This window comes from Durio zibethinus, chromosome 8, assembly GCF_047325235.1.
Source record: "Durio zibethinus cultivar Kanyao isolate XHJ-2024 chromosome 8, ASM4732523v1, whole genome shotgun sequence".
NCBI lineage: Eukaryota > Viridiplantae > Streptophyta > Magnoliopsida > Malvales > Malvaceae > Durio > Durio zibethinus.
Window position 1 is genome coordinate 7,053,591 of NC_143169.1, and position 9,700 is coordinate 7,063,290.

The following is a 9,700-nucleotide window of genomic DNA, read 5'->3' on the forward strand; positions in this document are numbered from 1 at the left end:
AGCTGAATTTTTTTGTGCATGCCAAAAAAAATACAAGGATCATGTCTAAGATGTTTGGGGCCAAAACTCCTTCTGAAAAAATTTTAAAAAAATCCCGAACCGTAAAAAGTTTTGAAAATTGTGAAAAATAGAAAACGAGTCGTCTTGCCATGAAACTTCACATGAAGGCTTAAGGGACCATTGTATGAATTTACAAGCCATAAAAATGGCATTGGCGTGGTACAAATATGAAGATGTACCTAAACCCACCTACCACCTTATCGATCCACGGCTTGCGCATCCCGCCTCTCTGGCCGGCATAGTGCCCACTCGCCCGCTCGTTTCATCGGTTGGCTTAGGCATACGGAGTTCATTCCCAGTCTAAGATTAGACCAGACCAAGGGTTGTGGCAGCAGGATTGGTAGCAAGCAAGGTGGACTCGACCGATCCCCGGCTTGCGCATCCTGCCCCTCTGGCCGACTGAGCACCTGCACGCTCGTTTCATGGGTTGACTTAGGCATACGGAGTTCATTCCCAGTCTAAGCATACGGAGTTCATTCCCAGAGTAAGATCGGACCGGACCAAGGGTTGTGGGTGCACATGCTGGGCTCGGGCATGTGCTAGTGCTGTAATTTTTTTCACCCGGGGCACCATCGTCGGAGCATCGTCGGAGAACTTGACCGGGGGCAGGGGGTGTGCGTACATGATGTGCGATGGGTGCTGCTACTTGACCCTTATATTGGCCCCCTATCCCTCATCAAACCTCGAGAACTCACACCCCTTAAAGAGCATTTGAGATTTTACAGGTTTGCTGCCAGTAGCCATTAAAGTGTCTGAAATGGGGACACTTTTTTCAAATGGTCCAAAATCCTGTACACTTCGAGTTTTTAGTGAATTTTTTTATGCATGCCAAAAAAAATACGAGGATCATGTCTACCAAGTTTGGGGCCAAAACTCCTTCTGAAAAAATTTTTAAAAAATCCTGAACCGTTAAAGGTTTCAAAAATTATGAAAAATAGAAAACGAGTCATCTTGCCATGAAACTTCACATGAAGGCTTAAAGGGCCATTGTATGAACTTACAAGCCATAAAAATGGCATTGGCATGGCAGAAATATGAAGATGCGCCTTAACCCGCCTACCACCCTACCGATCCACGGCTTGCGCATCCCGCCTCTCTGGCCAGCGTAGTGCCCGCCCACCCATTTGTTTCGTCGGTTGGCTTAGGCATATAGAGTTTATTCCTAGTCTAAGATCAGACCAGATCGAGGGTTGCAATAGCAGGATCGACAGCACGAAGGGGAGACCCGGCCGATCCCTGGCTTGCGCATGCTGCCCCTCTGGCTGGCTGAGCCCTCGCACGCTCGTTTCGTGGGTTGACTTAGGCATACGGAGTTCATTCCCTGTCTAAGCATGCAGGGTTCATTCGTAGTGTAAGATCAAACCGAACCGAGGGTTGTGGGTGCACATACTAGGCTCGGGCATGAGCTGGTGCCTCATTTTTTTCGCTCAAGGCACCATCGCCGGAACATCGCCGGAGAACCTGACCGACGGCATTGGGGTTCCAGCGATTGGGGGGGCGGGGGTGTGCGGACATGATGTGCGATGGGTGCTGCTACTTGGCCCATATATTGGCCACCTATCCCTCATCAAGCCTTGAGAACTCACACCCCCTTAAAGAGCATTAGAGATTTTACAGGTTTGCTGCCAGTAGCCATTAAAGTGTCTGAAATGGGGACACTTTTTTCAAATGGTCTCAAAATCCTGTACACTTTGAGTTTTAAGCTGAATTTTTTTGTGCATGCCAAAAAAAATTCAAGGATTACGTCTACCAATTGTGGGGCCAAAACTCCTTCTGAAAAAATTTTTAAAATATCCCGAACCATAAAAGGTTTCAAAAATTATGAAAAATAGAGAAAGAGTCGTCTTGCCATGAAACTTCACATGAAGGCTCAAGGGACCATTGTATGAATTTACAAGCCATAAAAATGGCATTGGCACCATAGAAATATGAAGATGTGCCTAAACCCACCTACCACCCTACCGATCCATAGCTTGCGCATCCCGCCTCTCTGGCCGACGTAGTGCCCGCCCGCCCGCTCGTTTCGTCGGTTGGCTTAGGCATACAGAGTTCATTCCCAGTCTAAGATCAGACCAGATCGAGGATTATGGTAGCAAGATCGATAGCACGTAGGTGGGGACCCAGTCGATACTCGGCTTGTGCATCCTGCCCCACTGGCCGGTTGAGCGCCCGCACGCTCGTTTCGTGGGTTGACCTAGGCATATGGAGTTGATGCCCAGTCTAAGGATACGGAGTTCATTCCCAGTGTAAGATCAGACCAGACCAAGGGTTGCGGGTGCACATGTTGGGCTCGGGCATGTGCTGGTGCCACATTATTTTTTCGCCTGAGGCACCATCGCCTGAGCATTGTCGGAGATCCTGATCGACGGCATTGGGGTTCCGACGATTGGGGGTGTGCGCACATGATGTGCAATGGGTGCTGCTACTTGGCCCTTATATTGGCCACTATCCCTCATCAAACCTCGAGAACTCACACCCTCGTAAAGAGCATTTGAGATTTTATAGGTTTGCTGCCAGTAGCCATTAAAGTGTCTGAAATAAGGACACTTTTTTCAAATGGACATAAAATCGTGTACACTTCTAGTTTTTAGCTGAATTATTTTGTGCATGCCAAAAAAATTACTAGGATCATGTCTACCAAGTTTGGCACCGAAACTCCTTTTGAAAAAATTTTAAAAAAATCTCGAACCATAAAAAGTTTTAAAAATCGTGAAAAATAGAAAACGAGTCGTCTTGCCAAGAAATTTCACATGAAGGCTTAAGGGACCATTGTATGAATTTACAAGCCATAAAATGGCATTGGCACGGTAGAAATATGAAGATGTGCCTAAACCAACCTACCACCGTATCGATCTACGGCTTGCGCATCCCGCCTCTCTGGTCGGCGTAGTGCCCCGCCCGTGCACTTGTTTCATCGATTGCCTTAGGCATAAGGAGTTCATTCCTAGTCTAAGATTGGACCGGTCCGAGGGTTGCGGCAGTAGGATCAATAGCACGAAAGGGGTGACCCGGCCGATCCCCGACTTGCACATCCTGCCCCTCTGGCCAGCTGAGCGCCCACGCGCTCATTTCATGGGTTGACTTAGGCTTACGAAGTTCATTCCCAGTCTAAGCATATGGAGTTTATTCCCAGTGTAAGATCAGATCGGATCAAGGATTGTGGGTGCACATGCTGGGCTCGGGCATTTGCTGGTGCCGTATTTTTTTTTTCCCGATGCACCATCGTCGGAGCATCGTCGGAGAACCTGATCGACGGCATTGGGGTTTCGACGATTGAGGGAGCGGGGGGTGTGCAAACATGATGTGCGTGGGTGCTGGAACTTGGCCCTTATATTAGCCCCCTATCCCTCATCAAACCTCGAGAACTCGCACCCCCTTAAAGAGCATTTGAGATTTTACAGGTTTGCTGCCAATAGCCATTAAAGTGTTTGAAATGGGGACACTTTTTTCAAATGGTCACAAAATCCTGTACACTTCGAGTTTTTAGCTGAATTTTTTGTGCATGCCAAAAAAAATACAAGGATCACATCTACCAAGTTTGGGGCCAAAACTCCTTCTGAAAAAATTTTTAAAAAATCCCGAATCGTAAAAGGTTTCAAAAATCGTGAAAAATAGAAAACGAGTCGTCTTGGCATGAAACTTCACATGAAGGCTTAAGAGACCATTGTATGAATTTACAAGCCATGAAAATGGCATTGGCATGGCAGAAATATGAAGATGTGCCCAAACCAACCTACCACCCTATCGATCCGCGGCTTGCGCATCTGGACGGCGTAGTGCCCGCCCGCCCACTCGTTTCGTCAGTTGGCTTAGGCATACTGAGTTCATTCCCAGTCTAAGATCATATCGGACTGAGGGTTGTGGCAGCAGGATCAGCAGCATGCAGGGGGTACCCGATCGATCGCCGACTTGCACATCCTGCCCCTCTAGCTGGTTGAGCGCCCGCACGCTCATTTCATGGGTTGACTTAGGCATACGGAGTTCATTCCCAGTCTAAGCATACGGAGTTCATTCCCAGTGTAAGATCGGACCAGATCGAGGGATGCAGGTGCACATGTTGGGCTCGAGCATGAGCTGGTGCCAAATTTTTTTTTCACCTGGGGCACCATCGCCGGAAAACCTGACTAGCGGCACTGGGGTTCCGATATTGGGGGGGTGGGGGGTGTGCGCACATGATGTCCGATGGGTGCTGGCACTTGGCCCTTATATTGGCCCACTATCCCTCATCAAACCTTGAGAACTCACACCCCCTTAAAGAGCATTTGAGATTTTACAGGTTTGCTGCCAGTAGCCATTAAAGTGTCTGAAATGGGGACATTTTTTTCAAATGGTCACAAAATCCTGTACACTTCGAGTTTTTCGCTAACTTTTTTTATGCTTGCCAAAAAAAATACAAGGATCACGTCTACCAAGTTTGGGCCAAAAATCCTTCTAAAAAAATTTTAAAAAAATCTTAAACCGTAAATGGTTTCAAAAATCGTGAAAAATAGAAAACAAGTCTTTGGCATGAAACTTCACATGAAGGCTTAAGGGACCATTGTATGAATTTACAAGCCATAAAAATGGCATTGGCATGGCAGAAATATGAAGATGTGCCTAAACCCACCAACTACCCTATCGATACATGACTTGCGCATCCCGTCTCTCTGACCGGTGTAGTGCCCGCCTGCCCACTCATTTCGTCGGTTGGCTTAGGCATACGGAGTTCATTCCCAGTCTAAGATCAGATCAGACCAAGGGTTACGGCAGCAGGATCGGTAGCACGCAAGGGGGACCCGGCCAATCCCTGGCTTATGCATCCTGCCCCTCTAGCAGGCAGAGCGCCCGCACGCTCGTTCCGTGGGTTGACTTAGGCATACGGAGTTCATTCACAGTCTAAGCATACGGAGTTCATTCCCAGTGTAAGATAGGATGGGATTGAAGGTTGCAGGTGCACATGCTGGGCTCGGGCATGTGCTGGTGCTGCATTTTTTTTCACCTGAGGCACCATCGTCGGAGCATCGTCGGAGAACCTGACTGGCGGCATTGGGGTTCCGACGATTGGGGGGGTGGGTGGGTGTGCCCACATGATGTGCGATGGGTGCTGCTACTTGGCCCTTATATTGGCCCCCTATCCCTTATCAAACCTCAAGAACTCACACCCTCTTAAAGAGCATTTGAACTTTTACAGGTTTGCTGCCAGTAGCCATTAAAGTGTTTGAAATGGGGACACTTTTTTCAAATGGTCACAAAATCCTGTACACTTCGAGTTTTTAGTTGAATTGTTTTGTGCATGCCAACAAAAATATAAGGATCACGTCTACCAAGTTTGGGGCCAAAGCTCCTGCTGAAAAAATTTTAAAAAAATCTCGAACCGTGAAAAGTTTCAAAAATTGTGAAAAATAGAAAATGAGTCGTCTTGCCATGAAACTTCACATGAAGGCTTAAGGGACCATTTTATGAATTTACAAGCCATAAAAATGGCATTGGCACGGTAGAAATATGAAGATGTGCCTAATCCCACCTCCCACCCTATCGATCCACAGCTTGCGCATCATGCCTCTCTGGCTGTTGTAGTGCCCGCCCGCCCGCTCGTTTCGTCGGTTGGCTTAGGCATAAAAAGTTCATTCCCAGTCTAAGATTGGACCAGACTGAGGGTTGCAGCAGCAGGATCGATAGCATGCAGGAGGGGACCCGGTCGATCCCCGACATGCGAATCCTACCCCTCTGGCCGGCTGAGCACCCGCACGCTCATTTTGTAGGTTGACTTAGGCATATGGAGTTCATTCCCAGTGTAAGATCAGACCGGACCAAGGGTTGCGGGTGCACATGCTAGGCTCGCGCATGTGCTGGTGCCACATTTGTTTTCGCCCGGGGCACCATCGTCAGAGCTTCATCGAAGAACCTAACCGACGGCATTAAGGTTCCAACGATTGGAGGGCGGGGGGTGTGCGCACATGATGCGCGATGGGTGCTGGTACTTGGCCCTTATATTGGCCCCCTATCCCTCATCAAACCTCAAGAACTCACACCCTCTTAAAGAGCATTTGAAATTTTACAGGTTTGCTGCCAGTAGCCATTAAAGTGTTTGAAATGGGGACACTTTTTTCAAATGGTCACAAAATCCTATACACTTTGAGTTTTTAGCTGAATTGTTTTATGCATGCCAAAAAAAATACAAGGATCACATCTACCAAGTTTGGGGCCAAAGCTCCGGCTGAAAAAATTTTAAAAAAATCCTGAATCGTAAAAAGTTTCAAAAATCGTGAAAAATAGAAAACGAGTCGTCTTGCCATGAAACTTCACATGAAGGCTTAAGGGACTATTGTTTGAATTTACAAGCCATAAAAATGGCATTGCCACAGCAGAAATATGAAGATGTGCCTAAACCCACCTACCACCCTATCGATCCACGGCTTGCGCATTTCGCCTCTCTGGCTGACGTAGTGCCCGCCCGCCCGCTCGTTTCATCGTTTGGGTTAGGCATACGGAGTTCATTCCCAATCTAAGATTAGACCGGATCCAGGGTTGCAGCAGTAGGATCGCCAGCATGGATGGGGGGACCCGACCGTTCCCCGGCTTACTCATCCTCCCTCTCTGGCCGACTGAGCGCCCGCACGCTTGTTTCGTGGGTTGACTTAGGCATACGAAGTTCATTCCCAGTCTAAGCATATGGAGTTCATTCCTAGTGTAACATCGGACCGGACCAAAGGTTGTGGGTGCACATGCTGGGCTCGGGCATGCACTGGTGTCGCATTTTTTTTTGCCCGGGGCACCATCGTTGGAGCATCGCCGGAGAACCTGACCGACGGCATTGGGGTTCCAGCGATTGGGAAGCAGGAGGGGGTGTGCTCACGTGATGTGTGATGGGTACTGGTACTTGGCCCTTATATTGGCCCCCTATCCCTCATCAAACCTCAAGAACTCACACCCTCTTAAAGAGCATTTGAAATTTTATAGGTTTGCTGCCAGTAGCCATTAAAGTGTTTGAAATGGGGACACTTTTTTCAAATGGTCACAAAATCCTGTACAGTTTGAGTTTTTAGCTGAATTGTTTTATGCATGCCAAAAAAAATACAAGGATCACATCTACCAAGTTTGGGGACAAAGTTCCTGCTGAAAAAATTTTAAAAAAATCTTGACCCATAAAAAGTTTCAAAAATCGTGAAAAATAGAAAATGAGTCGTCTTGCAATGAAACTTCACATGAAAGCTTAAGGGACCATTGTATGAATTTGCAAGCCATAAAAATGGCATTGCCAAGGTAGAAATATGAAGATGTGCCTAAACCCACCTACTACCCTATCGATCCATGGCTTGCACATCTGCCTCTCTGACTGACGTAGTGCCCGCCCGTCCGCTCGTTTCGTCGGTTGGGTTAGGCATATAGAGTTCGTTCCCAGTCTAAGATCAGACCAGATTGAGGATTACACTAGCAGGATCACTAGCATGGATGCGGGGACCCGACCATTCCCCAGCTTGCTCATCCTGCCTCTTTGGCCGACTGAGTGCCCGCACACTCGTTTCGTGGGTTGACTTAGGCATACGAAGTTCATTCCAAGTCTAAGCATATGGAGTTCATTCCCAGTGTAAGATTGGATCGCACCGAAGGTTGTGGGTGCACATGCTGGGCTCGGGCATGTGCTGGTGCCACATTTTTTTTTGCTCAGGGCACCATCGCCGAAGCAACGTCGGAGAACCTGACCGACGGCATTGGGGTTCAGGCGATTGGAGGGCGGGAGGGGGTGTGCTCACATGATGTGCGATGGGTACTAGTACTTGGCCCTTATATTGGCCCACTATCCCTCATCAAACCTCGAGAACTCACACCCCTTTAAAGAGCATTTGAGATTTTACAAGTTTGCTGCCAGTAGCCATTAAAGTGTCTGAAATGGGGACACTTTTTTCAAATGGTCACAAAATCCTGTACACTTCGAGTTTTTAGCTGAATTTTTTTGTGCATGCCAAAAAAACTACAAGGATCATGTGTACCAAGTTTGGGGCCAAAACTTCTTCTGTAAAAATTTTAAAAAAATCCCGAACCGTAAAAAGTTTCAAAAATCATGAAAAATAGAAAATGAGTCGTCTTGCCATGAAACTTCACATGAAGGCTTAAGGGACCATTGTATGAATTTACAAGCCATAAAAATTGCATTGGCATGGTAGAAATATGAAGATGTGCCTAAACCAACCTACCACCCTATCGATCTACGGTTTGTGCATCCCGTTTCTCTGGTCGACGTAGTGCCCCCCCGCCCGCTCGGTTCGTTAGATGGCTTAGGCATATGGAGTTCATTCCCAGTCTAAGGTCAGAGCAGACTGAGGGTTGTGGCAACAGGATCGGCAGCACGTAGGGGGGACTCGGTCGATCCCTTGCTTGCGTATCCTACCCCTCTGATCGGTTGAGCGTCCGCACGTTCGTTTCATGGATCGAGGGTTGTGAGTGCACATGCTGGGCTCGGGCATGTGCTAGTGCCTCATTTTTTTTCGCTTGGGGCACCATCATCGGAGCATCTCCGGAGAACTTGACCGGTGGCATTGGGGTTCTAACGATTGGGGGGCGAGGGGGTGTGCGCACATGATGTGCGATGGGTGCTGGTACTTGGCCTTTATATTGGCCCCCTATCCCTCATCAAACCTTGAGAACTCACAGCCCCTTAAAGAGCATTTGAGATTTTACAGGTTTGCTGCCTGTAGCCATTAAAGTGTCTGAAATAGGGACACTTTTTTCAAATGGTCACAAAATCCTGTACACTTCGACTTTTAAGCTAAATTTTTTTGTGAATGCCAACAAAAATAGAAGGATCACATGTACCAAGTTTGGGGCCAAAACTCCTTTTGAAAAAATTTTTAAAAAATCCCGAACCGTAAAAAGTTTTAAAAATCGTGAAAAATAGAAAACGAGTCGACTTGCCATGAAACTTCACATGAAGGCTTAAGGGACCATTGTATGAATTTACAAGCCATAAACGTGGCATTGGCATGGTAAAAATATGAAGATTTGCCTAAACCACCTACCACCCTATCGATCCACGGCTTGCGCATTCCGTCTCTCTGGCTGATGTAATGCCCACCCGCCCGCCTATTTCTTCGGTTGGCTTAGGCATACGGAGTTCATTCCCAGTCTAAGATTAGACCAGACCAAGGGTTGTGGCAGCAGGATTGGTAGCAAGCAAGGTGGACTCGACCGATCCCCGGCTTGCGCATCCTGCCCCTCTGGCCGACTGAGCACCTGCACGCTCGTTTCATGGGTTGACTTAGGCATACGGAGTTCATTCACAGTCTAAGCATACGGAGTTCATTCCCAGTGTAAGATAGGATGGGATTGAAGGTTGCAGGTGCACATGCTGGGCTCGGGCATGTGCTGGTGCTGCATTTTTTTTCACCTGAGGCACCATCGTCGGAGCATCGTCGGAGAACCTGACTGGCGGCATTGGGGTTCCGACGATTGGGGGGGTGGGTGGGTGTGCCCACATGATGTGCGATGGGTGCTGCTACTTGGCCCTTATATTGGCCCCCTATCCCTTATCAAACCTCAAGAACTCACACCCTCTTAAAGAGCATTTGAACTTTTACAGGTTTGCTACCAGTAGCCATTAAAGTGTTTGAAATGGGGACACTTTTTTCAAATGGTCACAAAATCCTGTACACTTCGAGTTTTT